Source organism: Canis lupus, chromosome 19, assembly GCF_048164855.1.
Source record: "Canis lupus baileyi chromosome 19, mCanLup2.hap1, whole genome shotgun sequence".
In the NCBI taxonomy this organism is placed as follows: domain Eukaryota; kingdom Metazoa; phylum Chordata; class Mammalia; order Carnivora; family Canidae; genus Canis; species Canis lupus.
The window spans coordinates 3,053,711-3,078,002 of record NC_132856.1 but is presented as its reverse complement, the minus strand read 5'-3'; the positions used below and the strand labels follow the sequence as shown (position 1 = coordinate 3,078,002).

The following is a 24,292-nucleotide window of genomic DNA, read 5'->3' as shown; positions in this document are numbered from 1 at the left end:
AGGGCCGACGGCATTTGTAAATGGTTCCCTGTGGGGCCGAGAGAAAGAGATGTGGAGGGTGGTGCCCATGAGATGTATGCCAGGTCCGGTGCGTGAGCTTGGAAGCCCAGCTCCCTACACTGTGTCACTGTGGACCGGGACAGGGGTGTGTGGCAGGCCTGCTGCATGCAGCTCTCAGGGGCTGGAGGGGCAGAAGGGGACGGTGTGGGGGGAGGAGGGGTGATGAGGGTGGCAAAACTGGGATTGTTCCTGGCCTCGATCGTGCTTCTAACTACATTTCTAAGCACATCTTTTTTTTTTTTTTTTTTTTTTTAATTCTCGTGCTCGGAAGTGCAATTTTGCTGCTATTGAAATACAATGTGCCTTCTCTTTCCTCCGTCTCTCTGCTTTAATTGTGTACCCTGGCTCTGCGCCTCTGCGCTGGCCGGCTTGGAGATTCATAATTTCAGGCTGACACCATAGTAACCACTTAGTTTGATTCAAGATTCCAGTGTCATCCCTGGCTGCTCTTGAATAGGACAGGGGGAAGGAGGAGGGGAGGGAGAGAGGGGGGCCATCTGAAGACGGCTCCTTGCAGCAACAGCAATTATTTCTTCGTTTCCAAGGAAAATGTAAACAGAAGGTCAGCTTTGGCCAGGCCTCTTAATTTTCCTCCCTTTGTGGTGACAGGTTGATTTGGGGAAACTGGATCTGTTTGTTATTTCTCCCCCTGCTTCCCCCTCACCCCCTGGCCCCCTCCCCACGGGTGACAGAGGCAGTGGCAGCTGCAATGACAGAGATGGGGCAGGGCACTGAGGGGGTAATGCGGGTCATAGCAGCTGCAAAAGCAGCCAGAGCCTGCCTAGTGTCCTGAACAGCCCCACCCCACGATGTCCCCACCCTAGCTGCGCAGCCAGCCGCGGGAGGAGGGACCAATGCTAGTTAACATTCAAGGAGCAGCCTAGAGTGGGCCATGCCTCCCCACCTGCTCAGCAAAGCCTGGAGCTGCCACCTGTGTGCCCAGGGCCCAGTCCTTCTTTCCCTGAAGGTGAGATTCCAAAGTCCCCTCCCTGGGGGCTGGGGCATGGAGCGGTCGCCTTCAGATCTGAACCCAGCTAGCCACATTATCCCCTCGCCCCTCCCATCCCCGGCTCTGGCCAGGGGTCGGCTTCCCTGCCTGCTGTGGTCTCTGACCCCCTTGGCTGGACCTGCCCTCTGGAGCCAGCATTGGACCGCATCTGCTCTGTGAGCCCCTCCAAACCTTGACACTGCCAAGGCTCCCAGTGGCTCTGACACCTGCCCCTGTGTGAGACTGTTTCCTCATCTGTTAAATGGAGACTATAATAGCACCCTCCTTCCAGGGGTATCAAAAAGGTTTTGAGCTCCTCTCGGCTCTCAGAAAGGGTGTCTCTGAACAAAGCTGCAGCCTCTTCCTTCTGGACGTCAAGTGGATCAGCCTGCTTCTCCCAGTGTGCAGAACTGAAGGTGGCAGGAGTGGCCAACACTCTGCATTTTCTCCTCCAGCACCCCCCGCCCCCCATTTGGCCATGGAAGCATGCAGTCTGGGTCCCAAGACGCAGCCCATGACCGCACTGCCCGTAGTTTGATGCATGACGAGTCAGGAGCTGGGGGGTTGCACTGCCTCCTTACCTTGAGACCCAGCCTGCTCCACATCGTGGGATCTGTCTCTCATGACATCTCTTCTCCAGGCAGCAATGCCTGTGTTAGTGAAGCCTCTTTTGGTTGTGAGTGGCAAAGCCTGGGAAGGCCAGGGAAAGTCCTTCAGGCACAGCCGGATCCAGGGCTCAGGTGATAGCATCAGCTCCCCTTCTATGTGTCTAGCTTTATCTCCCTCTAGCTGTCAGCTTCCTTCTGCGGCTCTCTAATGAGGGAGGGAGAGATGTGGCTGTTGGCTGTTACAGATTTACTTCCTTCCAGTTTAGCAGAAAGAAAACTTCTCTGCCTCAGCATTTATAGGTCAATCCCAGAGAGGGCTCTGAGCGACCTGATGGGTCCTCTACCCCCAGCTTGCTCTGCTGGGACCAGTCATTTTCCAGGAGGTAGTGGTCTACCTGTGGCACACCTCCACCAGGAGCTGGCGTGTATGCGTGCGTACATGAGAGTACATTTGCATATGTGTGTGTGCACGCGTGTGCCTTCACAACTTCTCCAGGGCTGCAGGCAGTGGAGATAATTTTCCTTGAGGTGGGGAAGTGATGTAACTAGAGGAAGAAGGGCAGACAGGTGGGGGCTGTTGTTCCTGGATGCCCAGAGCCCTTGAGGCCATTCAAAGAGCTAAGGTGTCGCTCACTGGTCCCAAGTCTACCTAGGACTTCCAGCTAGCCCAGCAAAGTGGGGCCCCTGTGGACTGACTCTACTAGCCACCACATGCCCCAGTCTGGCCTCTGTTCCCCAAACATGCAGGCCTCTCCCCCCTGTTCTTGCCCTGGAGCTGCATTCTCTCCCCTCCTCCTCACCCTTCCTGCCTTCTTTCCTTTCTACCTTCCTTCTTCCAACCTTCAGCAAATGTTTTCTGAGTACCTACTCTGTGCTACCTCTCTGCAGTAGGCCCTGGGAGCCCATCCAGGAGCCCCAGAGACCTGTCCCTGCTTTCCCCACACTTACGGTCTGGTATTGAGGAGAGAGACATAAACTGGGTGGTCATACAATCATAGGATTGACACTCTGGAAAGTTCTAGGAAGAAGGAAGGTGCTGGGAGAGTGTCCACTGGGGGCCCTGGTGTGGCCTGTGGTGAGGGAAGATCTCCAGAGGAAATACTGCTGTGATTGAGAACTAAGTGTAAGAGCTGGTCTTCAGGGACAGTGGGGATGCAGGACTGTTCCAGGCAAAAGGGACAGTGTGGGCAGAAGTCCTGAGTTTTGGGGACCCACAGCCTGTGTGGGTATGGTGAGGGCGAAGGGGCAGCGGAGGGTGGGGTGGGGTGGGGTGGGGTGTGATGAAGCTGGGGCCAGGAATCTGGCCAGCTACTGCTCTTTGGGGAAGCAGCTGAGGTTTTGTCTCCTCCAAGAAGCCCTCAATGACTTCCCAGCCCTTGCTGCCCAAGCATTTACATGCTGCATGGTGTTTACTTGTGCACTTCTCCATTTTCTCCTCTAGGCTTTGAGCTCTGTAAGGAGGGAGGTAGCCTGTTACTGTCTCAGAGTCCCTCACACCTGGTGGGAATCCTGCTGCATAGTAGGGGCTCAGGAAAGGTTTGGGGGGGATCTGGAAAGGTTTCTTTCAAGCTGTAGCCTAGTCCTAGAGCACAAGCCAAAAAGGCAAAAAAGCACTGGCAGTGGCCCTGCTGGTTGAAGGATGTTTCCTTCCTCACACTTCTAGAGGGTCACATCAATGAGGTGGGGCGGGTGGGGGGGCAGTTTTAGGTCCAGGCTGGGGAACTCAGAGCCACACTTTCATTGAAATAGTCAGGTCAATGTAACTCAAAAATCCTGTGTGTCATTTGCTTCTGCCAAGAGCTGACGAATGACTAGGAAGCTGTGATCTGCGTTTGGCTGAGTGGTGGATGCTTTCGATCTCTGTTTCCAAATGCTAAAGGAGGGGTGCTGATGCGGGCTCCTCTCAGGAAAGCAGCCAGGCTTATTCGTTCTTGATTCTGTTAAAAAAAATTGACCTCCTAGTTACAGAACATTGGAAAATACTCAAAAATAAAAAGGAGGTGGGATGCGGTGGAGGTAGAGAGAAAGAGGAACGGAGGAAAAGATGAATGTTGTCCCCGTTTTCACTGCTTATGGAAGGTAGTGGCTTCCAGAAAGACTAAAGCAGCGACTTGAAATTCCAGCTTTGTCACCTGCCAGTTTCAGGGCTTGGGAAACTCCTTCCCCTCTCTGAGCACAGGTCCTTGCCCGTGGGGTGGGTGCAAGTATAGCCACATGGGACGAAGTAGCCCGCAGCCTGGCTCAGGAAGGGCTCCAAGAGCCTTGGCTGTTGGTTTTCATCACTTTCCCTGTTGCTAGATAACACTTTTTAGCCACATTTTAAAAAGCCCTTCTATTGTGGGGATTTTGAGACCCTGAATTAACTGCATTCTGCTGCTTCACTGAGGCTGGCTGAGTGGCTGCGCCTCGGAGTAAGTTGGGTGCCTTTAGGCTCCTGGGCTCCTCACTCCCTGGGGTACTCATCTAGCAGTGGCAGCACCTGGGGGTCTGGGCGGAGCTCACCAGGCCTGGTGCCCCCACTTCTGGAGGAGTGAGCTGTGCTCCCCGCTCCCAGTCACCGCAGAAGGAGGTGTGTGGGGGAGGGGCTGCCTGTGGCAGGATGCACTTGGCCTGTTTCCTAGGAAACCCAGCTGGGAGTGAGGAGGGACTTGGCCCTCCAGGGGCTCTCAGGACCTGGAAGGAGGCGCAGGAACTGGTCTAGAGTGCTGCTGGCTCACGGGGGTTTCAGCCCCCATGCCTCCTCAGGGTCTTAGGTCTACCAGGTGTGCCTGGGTGGAGGGGTGGGGGAGGGACGCCTGATGCTGTGATTCTGAATGCAGGGTGGGTTCTGGCTACCTGTGTTTCATGCTTAGTCTCCAGCCTACCTGGGCAGCCTCCTGCCAGCCTCCTTCCTCTGGGCCTGCCCCCACGCCGGTGGACTGGCTGGATGTAGTCCTTAGTCACTCCTCAGACCCTGCCTGCATCCACTCTGCAAGGATGTGCCCCTGCTGGGGTTCCTGGCAGCAGCCAGTTATAGGTGGCCTTCCTCTGTTCGGGATAACTTCCTCTCCAGTCTGGGGCACAGAGGTCAGGGGAGCCCTTGAGCCATGCCTGGTCAGCAGCCGTGGGGGGGGGGGCACTGTCTGCCCTCACCATCAATCACGCTCTAATCTCATAATCTCCTACCTCGCCTAGCCCAATCCCCTCCCTGGAGCCCCTGGTACACAGCACCCCTTTCGGTCCACAATTTGGGATAACGAGAGAAGGTACCACTTTCACATTCCTGCTTTGTGCCACAGGCAGTTCATACATCGCCTCCCACTTCACAGCAACTGCAAAGGAAGGTGCAGTGCCCTTTGTACAGATGGTAAAACCGAGGCTCGGTGAGACTTTGCATCTGGCAGAGCTGTGGTGCCCATCAGGTTTTGGGACGGACCGTTTTGGGATGGCCTTGAGATACCAGGGCCAGGTCACAGGAAACAGGTGCAATGGGGCCCGGGGAGGTGTACAGGGTCCAGTAGTAATGCCCTTCCACATCTTGAACTTCAACTCAAGGCTCTGGTTCCCCAAGAGACCACAGTGGACACCCAGGTCAGCGCAGGAAGAAAACTAAACCCCAGGTTGTCAGCGGCAATTACTGAAAGCTACTGCTGGTGCTGGTTGCTATTTTTGGTGATCTCTGTGACCAGCTTCTGCAGAGAAGGCTTTTTAAGTCTGTGTTTGAAGAAATTGTCATGACTTGTATAAATGTGCATTAATGATCTATGTCCTGGCTGTGACACAGGTTTTTCCTTAGTGTTTGGCTAATTTGCAGGAAGCACCTATACATTGGGAGCCTGGGTCTGATTCATTCATGGTTGCTTATCTTTGACATGAGGGAAGGGCAGTTTTGCAGTCCTGTGCTGCCCTGGGAGCCATCAAAACCTGCCCTCTGCACCCAGCTGCTCTAGTGCCTCTCCCGGGGGCTCATGGGAGCGTGGGCAATGGGGGCTCTGTTTGAGTCAGACGGCCTGCGTGGGAATGCTGGCTCTGCCACTTAGGAGCTATGTGGCTGTGCGAAGCCACTTATCCTTACCGTGGTGTCTCAGCTTCCCAATCCGTTAAATGGGGGAAAATAATATCACCTACTTTAGAAATAGCCTTGTTAGGAAAATTAAAAGGGTTAATATATGTATAGTGTTTAGAACCACGCCTGGTACTATGGGGGTGTTTATAAAACAAAGTCAGTAAACAGGGGGAGATATACTGGGCAGTCAGGATGCCCCGAGGCTGGGCTACATCCATAGCCTCCTGCAGAGCCTCCTGGGCTTCTTTCTTAAGGTGGCGGAGTCTTGGGCCATGTGCCAACCCTCTGTCCTGGCACAGCTGATGGCACCCTGGAGCCCTGTGTGAGCCTAGAGTCCCCCGAGGTGAGCACCTGCACAGGTGCTCTGTTGAATGGTTGGTGACACACAGAGGCAGAGGGAAAAGGAGCCCCACTCCCCTGCCCCTGCCCTAATCCGGTGGTGGTGGTGGGGTGCTATCAGAATCTCAGGGTGCTTATAGCTTTCACACTGGCTATCATCCTTTTCCCACTTCTCTGCCCAGGGGTTTCTGACATTTCTCCTGTGGAGTACTTTGCCGGATCACATGGAAGTGGCCTGGAGTGTGTAGCTGGAAAAAAGCATCTTGAAGAATTTGGATACATTTCCTCTCCTTTTGAGAGCCAGTGACATGGAAACAAGTTGACTCTAGTGAAAAAGTGTTTACAAAGACTTTGGATGCAAACATGGCCTGAGGTCTTAGACGTGAGAAGAGCCTCACACTTGGAGGAAGGATGGGTGAGTGTGGGGCCAGGCAGCCTGACCAGGGCCCCCACTTCCCAGGCCCTGCTGGGCAGGTCTGGCCCAACGTGTTCAGGCAGAGGCAGGTGGACGCTTGGCTGGCCGCCCTCCCAGCCCCCGGGCGCTGGAATCAGACGCCAGGTGCAGTCCTGGGCCTCCGCAGCGGGGCTCCAGCCATGCCCCCTTTGCAGAGGCAGTCCCAGGGTGCGATGCTGGCACGGAGCAGGGGCACTGCTCTGGGGCTCTCGGTGCCTCACCTTGGTCCAGCTCCTCTCCTTGGAGTGTTTGGCCAGCTCCCCTTACCTGTCTCCCAGGCAGGACCTGAATCCTGACAGTTCAGCTTGTGGTCCAGCAATCTTAGGGGAGTGTCAGGAGAGGTCACTGGGGTCAGGCGGTGAGCCTTGAGTGCAGGGAGCAGAGTGAAGCGGGCAGCGCGCGGCCAGGTTTAGGGAAGTTTTCCCCTCAGCTAGTGTTGGGAAAGGAGGGAGGGTGGGGACATGGGAGCAGCCGGCTGTCTTGGCACATGATGGTAACCCCTCTCTTCTACCTTAGCTGGCGTATCTACCTGGGACCCTGGGTGGTTGATGGAGATTAGGCAGAGATGAGCTCCCCGCCAGGGGAGATATCAGAAGTATTTATAACTGGTGCAGCAGGGTCCCTCCCAGTGGATCAGGCCACATGCTGGAGCAGGGCCTTTTGGTGCCAGACATAACCTCCAGGGGCCTCCTGGGGTCCCGGGCTTTAGGGGCAGCTGGTGATTAGGGGGTATAGGCAGGAGTCATTTGCTAACCAGCTCTGAAGTGTTTCTGTATTTTAAACAACTGGTATAGCTCCAGTGGTGTGCACTACTGGTGTGCACCACTGGTGTGCATTACTGATATGCACTACTGAAGGCCAGCTCCGTCCCCCGAGCCCCCACCTTGGGGGCTGCTGCTGGGTGAGGGGACCTTCACGACAATCCATCCGTATGAGGGATGGTGAGGCTGAAAGATGGGAGGCAATAGGGGTGGAGAGGAGCGGGCAGGTGGGAGAGTGATTTAGGAAGCAAATCTCACCAGACTTGCGAAGATGTGGGGTTACTGGGAAGGCTCAGACCTTAAATGGGGTTCCTGGGCCACTCACTGAGGAATTCCAAGAGCTTCACAGTGTCTATAGAGCTGAGAGTAGGGTACGGGTGCTAGACCCTTCCGGCAGCTTGTTGGGGCATGGCTCACCCACACTGTGCCACACGGGAGCTTCGTGTTCGTCTAGAGAGAGAGGAGAGGTGGGGTCCCCCAAGGCGGGGCAGGTGTCATATGGGAGGTGACCCTCTTAGGCCTTGGAGCAATCTTTCTCTTTGTTCTTTATCCCTCCTCCAAACCCTGGTCCTTAGTCCTCCGGGACCTGGTGCATTCCCCTACTCCTACCTACACCCCCAGCCCACCATGGGGATCAGCCTCTTGAAAACCTTTAGCTCTGCCGAGTGGAGGGAATTTTTTTTTTTAAGATTTTATTTATTTATTCATGGGAGAGAGAGAGAGAGGCAGAGACACAAGCAGAAGGAGAAGCTCCGTGGGGAGCCCTGTGTGGGACTCGATCCCCAGGCCTGGGATCATGCCCTGAGCTGAAGGCAGACCCTCAGGGGTCCCAAGTGGAGGGAATTAATCCGCTTGGCTGGGCCTGCTCCCAGCCCCAGAGGACCATGGCGCCTTCAATTACTCCAGGTGCAAATTCATTTCATACAGATTCACAGAACGGCTGTAGAGGGCTGTGCTCTGGCTTTATTGCAAAATGCATTATTTTTCCACCTCTCTCAAAAATATTTATCTATGCTAATTTAGCACAGGAGCCAGCTAAGTTCTGCATGGGGAATTGCCCTATTAATTCTGCCGCCTGGAAATACTGTGTCCAGCTGCAGAGAAGTTCCTGCTGCTCCTGGTTGGAGGGTGAGGCTGGCGGCCTCCTCCCTCAGATTGGACCTCCAGGCCGGAGTGGGAGCAGGCTGTCTGGCTGACCATTTGGAGAGGTGCTGGGGAGCCTGTGTCTCCCACATAACTCCTACAGACTGAAAGAAAGAGCCCTTTGCATTTGGGAGGCAAGGTGGGAAGGGTGCAACTTTTCAGGTGGCCAGAGATGAGTTTCATTCTGGGGCAGGCGCCACAGCTTACCCACTGGGTGACCTTGGCCACATGACACAACCTCTCTGAGCCTCAGTTTCAGCATCTACAAAACACAGCAATGACCGTGCAGGGCGGTCATGCAGGCTATTCCCGTGAGGCTCTCAGAGCTGTGGGCATGAAGCAGGGGGGTGTGAAGGGAGGTTGGTGGTGCTGCTCGCTTGCACAGCCACATTTTCCAGAGATTGTTTTCACCATTTGCCCATGAGTTAGAGTGCCACGTTCACTGTCTCACAGGTGAGCAAACTACCTGAGACACCCAGGCGGATGTCTCCAGGATCCCTGAACAGACCTGGTGTGCAGCCCTGGCCACACCTCATCTGAGCAATCCCACCAGGTTCCCGGACCGGAGCCCTCAGGTCACCCCCGATGCCTCCTTGCCCCCCACCCTCTCCCACACCCAGCCAGGCTCCCAGACCATGACTCAGCCATGCCACCTCTGGTGTCTTTCTCTTCACACTATCTCCCACCGGGAGAATGCAGTCCCCAGTTGCAGTTTTTGGGATTCCATTTCATTTCCCAGCAGCTGCAATCCTCTTAAAATAGAACTGGGACCATGTCATCTCACTGCTCAAAGGCTTTGGGTAGATTTTGTGGCACTTGGTGCACAAGCCAGGTGCCTGCCCTCGCCAGCTGCTTGCTCCTCCATACGTCTCAGGCACTTGCCCCTTTGCCCACTCGCTTCCTCCATTGGAGACAAGCCTTGCTCTTGACTCCCGGCCTTTGCCAGGTTCTTCCCTCTGCCCAGGGCACTCATCTTCTGCTCTTCATGTCCAAGGACTTGTGCCTCTCATTTGGGTCTGGGCTCCAAGGTCACCTGCACAGAGAGGTCCCCTGGTCTCCCTTGCCCCTGGCTGGTCCCCCTCTCTTTCCTTGCGTGGTGTGCACCCACCCTGAGCAGTTCCACTTACCTGTCCATTTGGGGTCTGTTTCCGCCCTGGTAGCAGCCTACCCAACATCGGTGTCTCCCACCTCCCTGCTCCCTGACAAGACCCAGCGTGGCCGCCATTGCCCACCCTCTGGGTGCCCCCAGTCCCTCAGCTGCTGATGGATCTAAGGCAATCACCTCGACTCCATCCCTCTTGCCACTGATTGCTTTTGAAACCACAGGAGGCCCAAGTCCAGCCAGAGGTGTGAGGTTATTTGTTTTTGTGAAAGGTCAGATCATTCTTATTTTTCCTTTCTATTTTTTATTAAGGTATAAGGTACACAAAGTAAAACTCACCCTTTTTAGTGGACAGTTCAGTGAGTTGTGACAAACGTGTAGAGCCGTGGAACTGCTGCTACGATGGAGCGGTAAGGTGGTGTGTCCCCCCAGACTTCCCCGAGGCCTCTGCAGCCACCCCCTTGTCCTGTTCCCCTAGCTTTTTGCCTTCTCTGAAAGCTGAGTAAATGGAATCACACAGTATGCAGCATTGTGAATCTGGTTTCTTTGACTGGAGTTTGAGATTCATCATGTCATTATAAGTACCTTCCATTTATGGCAGAATAGTGCATCATCGCACAGATGTACCAGAGTTGGTTTATTTATTTCCCGGTTGAGGGATATTTGGATTGTCTCCAGGTTTTGGTCATTAGGAATAAAGCTTCCAGAAACATTCCTGTAGAGTTTGTGTGGACACGGTTCTGCTAACTTAGGCCGATACCTAGGAGTGGGATTGCTGGGGCATATGGTAGACGTATGTCGAGCCTTACGAGAAGCTGCCAACCCCTCTTCTAAAGTGGTGTCCTATTTTGTACGCCTCCAGTGATGTATGGGAGTTTAGCTCCTCCACATCCTCACGGGCACTTGTGGTTGTGAGGTGGTTTTTCCTGTTTTTTGTTTTTTAACTAGAAATAGATGTGTAGTGTTACCTCATTGTGGTTGTAACGCATATATTTTAACTTACATTTCCTTAATGACAAATGGTCCTGAGCATCTTTTTAGGTGTTATTTACCATCTGTATATCTTTTTCATTGAAGTGTCTGTTCAAATCTTGTGTGCATTGTACATTGGATTATTTTTTCCTTTTATTGAGTTTTGAGAATTCCTTATATATTCTGAGCATGGGCTCTTTATCAGACACATAATTTGCACATATATTCTTTGAGTCCTTGCCTCTCTTAACAGTGTTTTTTAAGGAGTAGAAGTTCTTATTTTCCTCAAATCCAGTCCATCAGTTTTATTTTTTGTGAAATGAATTGTGATTTTGGTATTGAATCTAAGGACTCTTTGCTCAACTTAGGTCACAAAGATTCTTCTTATGTTTTATTTTAGAAGTTTTATTGTTTTAGATTATCGTTAAGGTCTGTTCCACTGTGTTATTTTTTCATATGGTTCAAGATACGGATTGAGGTTGTCGCAATTCTTTTTCTTTCCCCTGCCTCCCTTCTTTTTCCTCTTCTTCCTCTTCCTCCTCCTCTTCTGTTTACCCTCCTCCCCCAACCCCCCTTCCTTCCCTCTCCTCTCTCCTCCTCCTCACCTACCCTCCTCCTCCCCTCTTCCTTCTTCTTGCATGTGATATACAATTGTTTCAGCCCCATCTGTTAAAAAGACTACCCTTCCTCCATTGGATGGACTTGAAAACTTTGTCAAAAATCAATCGAACATAAGCTTATAGGTCTATTTCTAGACTCTGTTCTGATTCATTAATCTATATGTCAGTCCTTTCTCTAATACCTCACTTCTCGATGATGGTACCTTTATAATAATTCCTGAAATCAAGTAATGCGCATCCACCAACTTTGTTTCTCTTTAAAAAATTGTTTCAATTATTCTAGTTTCTTTGTCTTCTCGTATCAAGCGTAGAATCGTATTGCTGATTTCTACACAAACCCCTCTGGGAATTTGATTGAAACTGCATTGTATGTATAGATCAGTTGAGGGAGAATTGACATTTGAACGACACTGAATCTTCCAATCTAGGAATATGGCCTATCTTTCCATTTTTTTTCCAGTCTTTGACTTCTTTCATCAGTGTTTTTAGTTTTCAGTAGGCAAATTTGAACATATTTTATAAGATTTAAGTATTTCATAATTTTTGATGTTATTGTAAATGGTAATTCTTTTCAGATATTTTTTTTAAATTTACTTGTCAGAGAGAGAGAGCACTAGCAGGGGGAGTAGCAGAGGCAGAAGGAAAGCACGCTCCCCACTGAGCAGGGAGCCTGATGTGCGGCTCCATCCCAGGACCCTTGGATCATGACCTGAGCTGAAGGCAGATGCTTAAACTTACTGAGTCATCCAGGGGTCCTGTAAATGGTTCTTTTTTTTTTTTTTTTTTTTAAAGATTTTATTTATTTATTTACTAGAGACACACACACACACAGAGAAAGAGGCAAAGGCACAGGCAGAGGGAGAAGCAGGCTCCATGCAGGGAGCCCGATGTGGGACTTGATCCTGGGTCTCCAGGATCAAGCCCTGGGCTGAAGGCAGCGCTAAACCGCTGAGCCACCCGGGCTGCCCTAAATGGTTCTTCTTAATATCAAATTCAAATTGTTCATTTCTTTTCAAGCAGTATAATTGATATTTGGTGTATTGGCCTTGTGTCCTATACTGATGTCAAGATCACTCATTAATTCTATCCAATCCCTTTTAGATTCTTCAGGATGTTCTATATCAATAATTATATCACCTGTATTTTTTCAATCTGTATGCCTTTAATTTCTGTTTCTTACTTTATTACATTGTCTAGGACCTCCTGGACAATTATGAATAGAAGCATTGAAGGTAGACATCCTTACTTTTTCTTGATCTTAGGAGAAAGCATTCAGTCTTTCACCAATATGTATGAGGTTAGCTGGAGGTTTTCCATTGATGCCCTTTATCAGGTTGAGGGAGGGTTTTTTAAAAATATTTATTTATTTATTTATTTGTGATAGACATAGAGAGAAGAGAGAGAGGCAGAGACACAGGCAGAGGGAGAAGCAGGCTTCATGCCGGGAGTCCAACACGGGACTCGATCCCAGGACTCCAGGATCACATCCCGGGCCAAAGGCAGGTGCCAAACTGCTGAGCCACCCAGGGATCCCCAGGTTGAGGGAGTTTTTAATCACGCATGGATGTTTTACTGTTCTTAAAAGGAATCAGAAGGAAGAAACTCCCTTTTCTTCTGAACAGTTTTGTATCTGAGTATGATGTCTGGAACTGTGACAGCCATTTTGTGGCTATGAGGAGAGCTTGTTTGAGGAGCAAAGCCAACCGAATGATGATGGAAGAGTGGAGAGATGGAAATAACCTGGGTCCTTTCCATCGCTGGTCCACCAAATTAAGTGGTCCTGGACCCTTGCCTATCACTAGAATTCTTGGTTTGGAGGAAAACAGGAAATTAATAGCCTTATTGTCTAAGCCTTTGCGTTTTTGGGTTTTGCTTCTTGCATCTAAGAGCCACTAAATGAATACATACCAACACCTGAGGATAGAGACTTTTTCTTTTTCACTGTTGCATGCTCCATACCTAGAATGGTGCCTGGAATATAATAGGTACTTGCTAAAAGTTTGCTGCATAAACCAGGGAAGGCCAGGACAGGGGGATTTTCATTTCTATTATCATTTTTTCTTCGATCTAATGGAAAAGACATGGGGACAAAGCAAGAATATTTAGAATATGGCAGGTGAACTTTGGAAAAGAGACATCAGAAATCCAAGTAAGAATGAAACAGCAGGTGTTGGCAAGAATGCGGAGAGAAAGGAACGAACCCTCACGCACTGTTGATGGGAATGCAAGCTGGTGCAACCACTGTGGAAAACAGTGGAGGTTCCTCAAAAAGTTAGAAATACAACCATCCTATAATCCAGTAATGGCACTATTGGGTATTTTCCCCAAAATACAAAAACAGGAATTCAAAAGTATGCATTGCAATGTTTGTAACAGCATTATCAATGATAGCCAAATTATGGAGAGAGCCCAGATGGCCATTGATGGATGAATGGATAAAGAAGAGGTGATATATATAATGGAATATTACTCAGCCATCAAAAAGATGGACATCTGCAATGATGTGGATGGAGCTAGAGTCTATTATGCTAAGTGAAAGAAGTTAGCCAGAGAAAGACAAATAGCATATGGCTTCACTCATATGTGGAATTTAAGAAACAAAACAAATGAGCCAAGGGGAATAAAAGAGAGGCAAACCAAGAAACAAATTCCTAACTACAGAGAACAAACTGATGGTTACCAGAGGGGAGGTTGGTGGGGGGAAGAGGGAAATAGGTGAAGGAGTCTACAAAGTGCACTTGTCATGATGAAAAAAAAAATGATTGAAAAAAGAAATAAAATAATTTTATAAAAAAGAAACCCAAGTAAGACTGGGATTAAAATCAGGTCTCGGTGTAGACGTGTGAAGGACAAAAGAGGAGGAAAGCAGCAGTTAATCCCAGGGAAGACAGGGACAGCTCCAGAGAGCCCTGCTCAGAGCCGCCGTACAGGTCTGAAAGCCGGATATCTGCCGTGTAAGGATCAGGGTTTTTTTCCTCTCTCAGAGCGACAACCAGTGAGACTTGTTCTTCAGTCATGAGCCCTGTTATTCGGAAGATAAACCATACGGATCACAACGGGGAAAGAGAACATGTAATGCTTGCAAAATTCCTGTGCGTAGTTGCTCTATGCCTAGAATTTATGCTCGCTCGCAGTTTCATGTTTCACTTAGATGTACCTCAAATGAGGTAATGGCGTTGTGACTGGCTGTCACCTCCCATCAGCCCATCACTCCTGGCCCTGGGGGAGGTGATAGATGCGGTCAGAACACGCCTCCCGCACCGGCTGGTCGTGCCTGCTGTGTGCTGAGTTAGGGGTGGGCAGTGCCTTCTCTGTCACCACCTTCTTCCCCCCACACCCCATGATGGCAATTGACTCATACTACCTTGGAATGTTCCGGACCCTTTGAATTTATACTTTTGGTTGTACAGTATGGGTGCTAAAGTTGAGAGCTCAAGGCAGAGTGTTTGAGTTCAAGTCTTGTCTCTGCCACCTACCAGCCTCTCTGTGCCTCTGTTTCCTATTTTTAAAAAAGATTTCTTTATTCCTGAGAGACACAGAGAGCAAGGCAGAGACACAGGCAGAGGGAGAAGTAGGCTCCCTCAGGAGAGCCCGATATGGGACTCGATCCTGGATCCTGAGATCATGTCCTGAGCTGAAGGCAGACACTCAACCGCTGAGCCACCCAGGCGTCCCTGTGCCTGTTTCCTTATCCATAAGAAAGGGGGTGCCATTTGTACCTACCCCAGATGCCTGGGAGATGTGGGAAGGGAGGGCATCTGAAGCCTGTAACTGGGAGTTGAGCAGGACCACGCTAGTTATCTTCAGGCCTGGCTTCGATGTTGGATGTGGGGGAGTGGCCTCACGGGGAGGACCTTGGGGCACAGGTCAGGGACCTGTAGGGTGATTCTTCAAATGAGGTAGAGCTGGAGTAGAGGATGGAAACCAGAACTCGCATGCCACAGCCATCCTGACCGTGGGCAGGGAAGCAAGCCGCTCCAGGGCCCAGAATAAAGATGTCTTGAGGTCTTCTGGGGCTGTTGACGAATGGAGAGAGGAGTAGGAGATTGGGGCCGGCAGAAGGTGAAGCCAGGGCCCAGCCTGGCCAGCATCTGTTAGGCTTCAAGGGCTCCTACTTGCAAGGAGGAGTTGGAGTACATACCAGTTCTGGATTGTAGGGTGGGGTTATGGTGGCTCCCCCTCATCCAGCTTGTGACCCCCACTGTGGATGTAGGAATGTCATAGGCGGAAGAACCCATTAATTGAGAACAGCTCTGGATTGACCCAAAGTTTACAAAGGTAATATGGAGAACTCCACATACCCTCACCAGTCTCCCACGTCGCTTCCTGATCGAACCCATGTGGTTCGTCTGTCGCAGCAGAGGAACCAGTGTTCACATGTTATTAATGAACGTCCACAGTGGATTCGGATTTCCTTAGTTTTTACCTGGTGTCATTTTGTTTTTGCCCCAGGACCCCATTCATGACACCGCATTACATGTGTCAATCACGTCTCTTTAGGCTTCTCTTGGCTCTGACAGCCTCTCACTTCCCCTGTTGTTGATGACCTTGACAGTTTTGGGAAGTGCTGGTCAGGTATATTGTAGAATGAATCCCCCCTCAACTGAGATTTGTCTGACAATACTGGGGTTATAGGTTTGGGGAGGGAGACTCCAGAGGTAAAGAGTCCTTCTCATCACATCAGATCACGGGTGCATGCTGTCAACCCGATGTATCACTGTGGGTGTTGACCTTGAGCACCTGGCTGAGGTCACGCTTGTCGGGTGTCTGTGCTGTGAAGTTACTCTTTCTCCCCTTTTCCACACTGAACTCTTTGGAAGGTAGGGCAAACATATCTTTATGCTCAGTTCAGGAGGGAAAGCAAAGCCCGGGGGCGTGAAGTTTCTTGCCCAGTGGCCAGGTTGGCATTTAAACCAGACAGTTCTTTGTCTTTCTGAAAGCTGCCACACAATGTCACCTCAAGAAGGCACCAAAGAGCTTTAAACAGGCAGGTGGGTGCTAAGGGGAGAAGGGGCCTTAGGAAGCTCGCTCCTTGCTTTTTTGAGAAAGGAGTGTACACAGGCAAAGCTTTTTACCCGAGAGGGTGCTTCACAGTTAACTTCCTCGTGGGTTTAGGGGATGCTTGTGCTTTTTGCCCACTTTGTGTTGCTTTTCCTTATTTTGGTAAAAGTTCTTGATTTCCCTTTGGGGAAGCACACCCCCCTCCCCACTGCCATGAAGTCAGCCATGGTGGGTCTCTCCATTAGCATCATGCTCCTCTATCCATAGGGTGGATGATTCAAGCCAAGCTAGTCATACCTCCCTTCTCCCCAGGATTTGAGAGTGTCACATGCTAGGCTAGCGTTGGTCACCCACTCTGCTCTGCATGGGAGGGATGCATTCCCAGGTTTTCTTGCTCTCTGATTTCCAGGTAGCTTCAACCAGCGGGAGACACAAGTAGATTGGTAAAGAGGAAGAAGGCCGGTTGCCCTCTTGCTGTGGTGGCCCCCAGGTGGAGGCTCTTGTCTGCTGTTATTGCTGGGGTTCTAGCTCCCTGGGCAGCCCCAGATCCCAAACCAGCACCAGCCTCTTCTCTTGTCACCTCTCTACTCTTAGGAGTGGCAGCAGCTTCCACTGGGTTCACCTCTGGGTTGTCTGGCTTGGCAGTGCTCCATCAGCTACATAACCAACCTCCTGTATTAAATGCCTTTTTGCAAAAGACCTAGAGTGGTTTCTGTTTTTCAGACTGATAAACACGTGAGAGCCGGCTGGCATGGGTGCTTCCTTGGGAACACATGTTAAAGGCTGCCTGGCCAGTTCTTATAGCCTCAGACGCCACACTTCTGTGACTCCTGGGCCTCCTGAAGCCTGGCTGTCCAGCTACTCTAGATCCTTCTCTCATGTTCCTTTCTGGTCATCATTTCTGTTTCTGCTGCTTTGGGCTGAAGACGGTAACATATATGAGGAAAGGGGTTTTTCCGGTTGGATCTACGAATGATGGTTTCCTGGTGAAAATAAAACAGCAAAGCTATCTTCTTTCTCTCATTTTCTCTCTCCCAGCCCCTTCCCAGAGCTGTAGCACTGCTTTTGTTCTGGAAATGTTACAAGTAGTACTAGATCAGTCCCAAATGTTCTTGCATATGGGGCTGGGGCAGGGAGCCTTGTGAGCTGTTTGCATCTTTGGGAAAATGGACACACAAAAGGCAGAGGCTGGAATCCCTCATCTCTGAAGGGGCCAGCTCCAGCATGAGTATTGGGGGGGAGACTTTGGATGAGGATGACTTGGGCAGTGTACTCACTCATCCTTGATTCAGACATCGTGGCCATGTAGGAGGGTGGGCCAGTTACCAAGGATGGGCAGCTGCATGGAGATAGCCCTTGGGGAAACCAGCTGGTGAGTGTCTAGGCGGCAGGTAGGGAGAAATGCCCTTTGCACCACATTTAGTCAGGGCTGCCAGAGTTCTAACAATAAAGTGGCATTTTATTTCCATTTGCATTGTTTCCCACGTATACATCTGCCTCAGGAACGTTCTTCCAAGCTCAGACATCAGAGCCACTCAGTGTTGGGTGGGGTAACTGATAGGTAGGGAACTCCTTCACTGCAGATGCTGTGCCATCATAGGCTTGCAGGGCTGGGGTCCCCTGCTGGCAGCAAGTTGGACCCTAGACCTCTTTGAGTTCTTTGCAATCCTGCTTCCTCTGATTCTCTAATAGTGTTCCTTCCTTCACTGCACTGTGTAGGCAGCGAGATCCCCAAGGAGGTGCCATTGTCATCTTAAGGGGACAAAATGAGCAAGGTCTCTGGGGTTCCATCTAAACTTTGCTATATTCTCACAGCTCTCTCTCTCTGGAGAGCTCACTCCTCTGCCAGCTGCTGTCTTTCTCCGAGGATGGCCAGAACCTTGCTGAACTTGCTCAGGAGACTACCTGGATCTGCCCAGGGCATGTGGTCTCTGCTTGTGATTTCACCAGGCAGCCTGGGCTGACAGCAGCAAAGATGATAGCATTGGAGCTTGGGCAGCCAAGAGCACCTTGTGTTTATGCCAGCCAGCTCCTCACCTCAACTTTACCTGGACAAGAGCCAAAAAGGCATGTGTCAAGACTATCGCTATTGTCCTTTATGCAGGAGGATATCAGATCCAGAGTGGGTTGTGGCCACCTCACAGTGAGACTGTGGGTCGGAGACATGCCTTCTGCTCCACACCCCTCCCTCCAATGGAGAAGGCTTGGTTCACTATTTCTTCTACAGTGGGGAATGGCTAGAACTGTACCAGTAAGATCCCTTTCCCCCAGAAGTCACCCTAAGTCTTATAAACAAAGAGAATTTTTTTTAATTTTTCTTTTTTTAAACATTTTTTAAAATTTATTCATGAGACACACACACACACACACACACACACACACACACAGAAAGAGAGAGAGAGGCAGAGACACAGGCAGAGGGAGAAGCAGGCTCCTCACAGGGAGCCCGATGTGGGACTCGATCCCAGGACCCCAGGATCATGCCCTGGGCCAAAGGCAGGCACAAAACTGCTGAGCCACCCAGGGATCCCTACAAAGAGAATTTAATACAGGGAATTCATTACGGAAATGATAGAATCGCTAAGAAGCCAAACAATGGCTGGCCTAGAAGCCAGGGCCCCAGGCAGGATCCAGAGCCATGGTGGGGGCTTCCTGGCAGTAGCTGGGATCATGGAGAGGGGTTCAGTTTTAGTGGAACCTGGGGAAGGAGGAAACATGGCATTGCCAGAGATACTGCCCATGGCCCTCGGAGAGGGGAGAAACACTTTGGCTCTTCTGTTCCTGCCTTCCATCTTTCATCGGTACCTCCCATTGGATGGAGCCACTGGGAAACCGAAGGCAAGGGGGCCTGGGAAATGTAGTGCCTTGTGATACCGAACAGGGCCAGGGAAGGGAAGAGATTGGATTGCAAAAAGGCAAGCCTCAGACACAGTATCCAACATCCTCATGGCCAGCCATAGCCTGGCTAAGCCTGGAGTCAGAGCTTGGTGGTTTCTATGCCTAACTGAGGCCACACCTTTGGATGAAACAGGAGGAAGATGAGGGGTTTGCACGGTCTAAGAGTTGAAGAGGGAAACCCCACAATGGGACCAGCAGGATACTACCCCTTGCCACACACACCTGGTTCCCTTACTCCTTAGCTGTGTGGCCCTGACCATCACAAAGGTGGCCCAGTATTTTTGGGAGCCTCAGTTGTTTCCATGTCTTAAATGGGAATAATGTACCCTCATGGACATAATACTGTAGACACCGAATGAGACAAGGTCCTGATGAGATGTCTGAGCACTGCCTTTCTCTTCTTTCAGCCAGTGGCTCCTCAAATTGGTGACAGACTGTGTGGCTGTATGCTCTGAGGAGCACAGGGACATTCGGGCTCCCCCTGACCTAGGCTGCCAGCTGTGGGGCCCGCCCTGCTTTGTAGGAAGTGGAGGCAGAGGAGGAGGGGGAGAGGGTGAGGCAGGGAGGGAGGACAGACAAAGGATAGGGGACAGCAAGATAGATGAGCTGTGGATGCTGGAGGGAGACAGCTGGGCGGGGGGCGGGGGGGCTGCTTTCTTCTGGGAAGTCAGTTTTCTTTTTTTTCAGTCCTTGGCTGGGAATGTTCCAACACCACCTTTTACAGGCATTGAAAGGGTCTGTAAAGGTGGGGAGACCATTGTCCCCCAACATAAAGGGACAGTGACCGCATTGTCTGAACAGGCTATCAGGAGGGGCTGGGGTTGCCAGGCAGGGAGGGGAGAGTAGGGAGGAGGACGGAGGAACTGGTGGGGTTGTGGCAAGAGGGACCCCCACTTTCCTTTAAGCTTTAAGAGAGACCGTAGGGAGAGTAACGGTCCTAATGAGTCGGCCTCCACCTTTCCAGGAGAGCTGGCCAGAGGGGTCATGTGAGTTTCCTTCCGAGGTGTCATTCAGTTGGTCCTTGGGTCACTCGGTGAGCAAGGGCCCAGAAGCCCCAAATTGCCACTACCCCTGCTGAAAAAGAGACCCATTGGGGAGTCAATAGCACAACTGACTTTGTGAAGTCTGCAGCAGCTGCTGTGTTCGGGGGGGCCCCCCGGGGCTGGCTCATCACCTGGCTGTGCCCCTGCCTGACCGGCCCTGGTGGAGGAGGGGCGCCACGGACTGCAGGGCCCTCTCCAGCGCTCTGTCTCCGTCGCCATGGCAACCCGGCGCCTTCCGCACCTGTCACACCAGTGATAGGAGCCTGTGGGTCCTGGGCAGACCCCACCCCAGGCAAGATATGTGGACAGTTAATCCAATTAGGTGTAGGGAGGGGGTGAAGAGCCCCCCCCCCCCTCGCTGGTGCTAAGTAGCTCCCAGGGCTCCCGTAGACTCCAGATCCACACCGCACGCGCAGGCGGGCTCTCCTTTTCCCTCCAAAAGCTGTTCTTTCTCCTACCTCTCTGGTCACAGTGGACTACAGTGCCATGTTCCAGTTGCTGAGGCCAGAACCTTGGAGTTCATGGCCAAACCTCCTCTTCCCTCTGGATGACTGTTAGAGCCCCCCAACCCTCCCCCAGCTGTTGTGAGCAAAGCAGCCAGGGCCACTACAGAGTAAGCAAAGTAGGCCTCTGCCCTACTCAGAACATCCCTATGGGGCCCACCTCACTCAGAATGACACCCACTGGCCTTACAATTACATGACCTGTGTGCCCCTCATGTTCTTCCCCAAACCCACATGGCTCCTGTGTTCCAATGTCCCCTCCTCAGCGAGGCCCGCCTGCTTTAAATTGTTAGCTCCCTGGGCTCTCTCACCCCTTATCTGTTCCCAGGCATTCTACTAAGGCATCATTGACTCATTTGTTAAAGCTCTTGTTTACGTTCCGTCCTGGGAATGCGGCCTGTGCTGGGCGCTCCCTGTGTGCCCAGGGCTGCAGCATGGAGGGGCCACCTGTTCTCCTGTCCACCCCAGCTCATGGCCAGTCGGGGCCTGAGGCAGCAGCCGGCTGTCTTGGTTAAGGCCATTCAACCCCGTGTTTCCGTTGATTTCAGAGTAGATGCCAACATTTGAGAAAATCGAGGTCTTTTAGAATTAGATTAGAATTAGATTAGAAACCTGGATTAGAAACCTGGATTTTGGAATTCTCTTGGAAAGGGGGTGGTTTGGCCATGCTATGCCCACCTGCCCACCCAGCTGGAGCTGGCTGGAGCCGGGCAGTGGCTGTCCCCTTGGGTGGTGAGAAACTCCCTGGGAGTTGCTCACTCCCAGCAACTTTCTCATCTCCTGAAGTTCTCAGCCCTCGGGGCCACTGGAGCTTGGGCTCTCCGAGGGTTCCAGGCATCTTTCCCGGGTGGCCGGCCCCTGCTGCTCTGAGCCTGGGCTCAGCGTAGAGTGATGGGTCAGACTTCGTCTCTCTCTGGATAGGGGATAGAGGTGGATGAGGCACAGAGGTGGATCCTATAACCTCACAAGGCCGGTGGCCAACCCCAATCCCTGGTGGCCTGTCAAGTAAGGAGGATTTAGGCCACAGGAGCGGAGACTGGGCAGTGATAGGACCGCACCGTGGTACAGCCCACCGTGGTGAAGTTGGACAGACCGGGTTTGGATCCTGTCTCTACAAATTTCCAGTGACCCCCAGGGTTCCTCTGAGCTGTGGTGGTCCTATTTTTAAAATGAGAATGATAGTAATAATGACCGCCTCGCAGGCCCGTGGCAAGAGTTCAGTGAGGTGGCATACCGAAAAAGCTCAGCTCGGTGCCTGGTGGGCAGTATGCACCTTTTACTGACAGCTTTTGTATTAACCCTGGAGCCACGGAGCCAGTCATCAGTACACACAGCTGACCAGTGTGAGCCCCCCACTCCCAGTGAGACCCCTCGGGTTGAGGGAATTTCTACCTAATGCAACAAGACCTACTGTAGTCTTATTCTCCACAGACGATTGGGTCTTTTGAAGCACTGGGAGCTGGTTGGGGATGCACGTTAGTCTTTCCAGAGCTGGAGGGGGTCGGTGCCCTGGATCCTGGAAAGCACTGAGCTTCACTGATGGGCTGGGAGAGTGCACCCGGGCTGGAGCTCGACTTTGGGAAACTGACTTCCCTGGGGCAGGCGGGACTTAGGGGTGATGTGGGTCCCATGGGGGCACAAGACTGGGCACCAGGATGGCCCGTCAGCTGCTAAAGTGCCAAAGTTCTTCCACGCCCGGAGAAAAGCCCCTGTCTTGAGCTCTTGTGTGTTCCTCTATCCCGGTGCTCTCCAGGATGCCCTCATGCACCTGCCCACCCTCCCACAGCCAACAGGCCGGTGCCTGGCCCCCTGCCCTTCTGATGGGCTGGCACTTCTGACAACCTGCCACTGCTTCCTGCTCAGCCACAGGCCACTCGTGAGGCTCTAGTGGAGCTCGGGCTCCTACCAGTGCTCTTCCTGGACTGTCTGGCTGCTGCTTGGGTCACCAGCCTACCCCCAGGGCCCTCAGCAAGCCAGCAGCACTCTGTTTTCCTAAACCCAGGGGTGGGAAGGGGTCCTAGAGGAAAGCAGGGTACTGTTTTCAGAAAAAGCATCATTGCTTGCATTTATCCTCATTTTTCTGGGGCTCACCTTGCACTGCTGTTTTAAGCGCTTTCTGTGTGTTAGCTTGTTCCGGCCACCCACTGTCATAATTGTACTGATTCTGGTCTTTAGGTGAGTTGTGTCCTTGCCTGGAGATACATGGCTAGTGAATGTGGAGCCGGCACCAAACCTGGGCAACCTGCTTCTATAGACCATGCTCTCAGTGACAAAGGTCAGGTACAATAGCAGGGGAGAGGGCCTGACCAGCCTGCAAGGTTACAGCTCTGGTACCCAAGCCAGGGCAGCCCACCCCTCCTCCTCTAGGCCCGGTCCCTAGATGCCTGCTGGTGTCACAGCTGAGGTAGTACAGCTCTGGCCACATGGACACTGCCCACTGCACCTTCTGGGCTCCCTGGGCTTCCCGTTCCCTCCCTGCTCCTCCATCACTGCCTCTCTGGGGATCCTGACAGTAGATAAAGTGACAAGTCTTTGTGCTCAATTAAGACACATTGTCCCACCAATTGGGAAGTGGGAAATGGCTGGGCTGTTTTACAAATAGAAACAATTCTTGTTCATTATCCCTTAATTGAGGCAACAAAGGGCTCTGGAAAACATCCATCAGAAACACATTCATGTACATCATCAAAGGGGATTGGGTTTAGGAGTGCAGAAAGCTACAGCAAATGTTCCAATCAGGAGCCACGCAGACAAAGGGAAACAAAGGCCCAGAAACACAAACGCTACAGAATTAGTCCAATTATGCAGTTGATGTGGTGGGGAAAAGTTTTCTGGCTTCTGGCCAGCTCTTCTACTAGCCTCTTTTTACTCCTCTACTTCCTTGATAGAGAGGAAAGAACCTCCAGACTCCCGGTAAGCCTGGCCTTGGTCCCCAGAATGAGGAAGGAATGGGCTGATAGAATGCCCAGCAGGGGTGGCGAGTAGTTGTAATCTAAATCCTAGATGTGGTCTGCCTATAATCAACTCCTCCCTCTTTCTGGTCAGTATGCTTCTTGTGATGTGACCTCAGATGCCAAAGTAACTCTGTCTCAGTGTTGATTTTCATGGTCAGCTTGCGGCTGCTGAAAGTCCCTAAACTATTTTTATGTGACTTTTTGTTTTCAGCCTGAATCTTCCCCATCCTATATGTATGCAATTGAATTTTGCCATCCAAGTTAGAAGCTTGCCTCATCCCTGTTTGTCCCGGTATGTTTGTCTTGTCATTCTGCGGAGCTGCCTGGAAGTGGCATGCTGAGACCATGACCTCGGATGCTCCTGGAGGTGAGCCCGCTGCCATCTCAGCTCCCCTAAGGGCTGGAAGAAGGAGAAACTCAGGGGCTCCAGATGGCAAGAGCTCTTCCTCCTTTTATTTTTTACAATGACTGGTCACTTTACAAAACCTGGAAATCACCAAAGAGAAACAAAAAAGCAGAACTAAATAAACAAGTCCCTCCAGACGGTGAGTCAGTTTGTATGAATGATTTTGTTTCCTCCTGGCCTTTGTTCTGGGTACACCTTCCCCTGGGGTTGAGGACATCCTACCAATGACCTCAAATTGGAGTCTGATTTTTTTTTCCCAACATTTTTTCTCATGGCTAAAAACTCTTTCTGCTCCTCTTTTTAATGACAGCACAACATTCCATCACATAGAGGTGCCATCAGCTAGTTTCATGATCATCACTGAGCATGAGATTGGGATAGTTTCCAGCTTCCCG

At 51.4% G+C, this 24,292-nt stretch overlaps 1 long non-coding RNA gene across 5 annotated transcripts; it reads left to right on the top strand.

Moving 5' to 3' along the window:
- Positions 1-4,282: 4,282 nt before the first annotated feature.
- LOC140609702 (uncharacterized) lies at positions 4,283-24,040 on the top strand. Of its 5 annotated transcripts, none has more exons than XR_012011452.1 (3): positions 4,283-4,418; positions 6,223-6,455; positions 23,703-24,040. It is a non-coding gene; the product is annotated as an uncharacterized lncRNA (long non-coding RNA). The 5 variants fall into 5 exon arrangements; XR_012011451.1 differs by lacking the exon at positions 23,703-24,040 and adding an exon at positions 16,503-16,774; XR_012011450.1 differs by lacking the exons at positions 4,283-4,418; positions 6,223-6,455 and adding exons at positions 20,259-20,647; positions 22,713-22,812.
- The last annotated feature ends 252 nt before the right edge of the window (positions 24,041-24,292 follow it).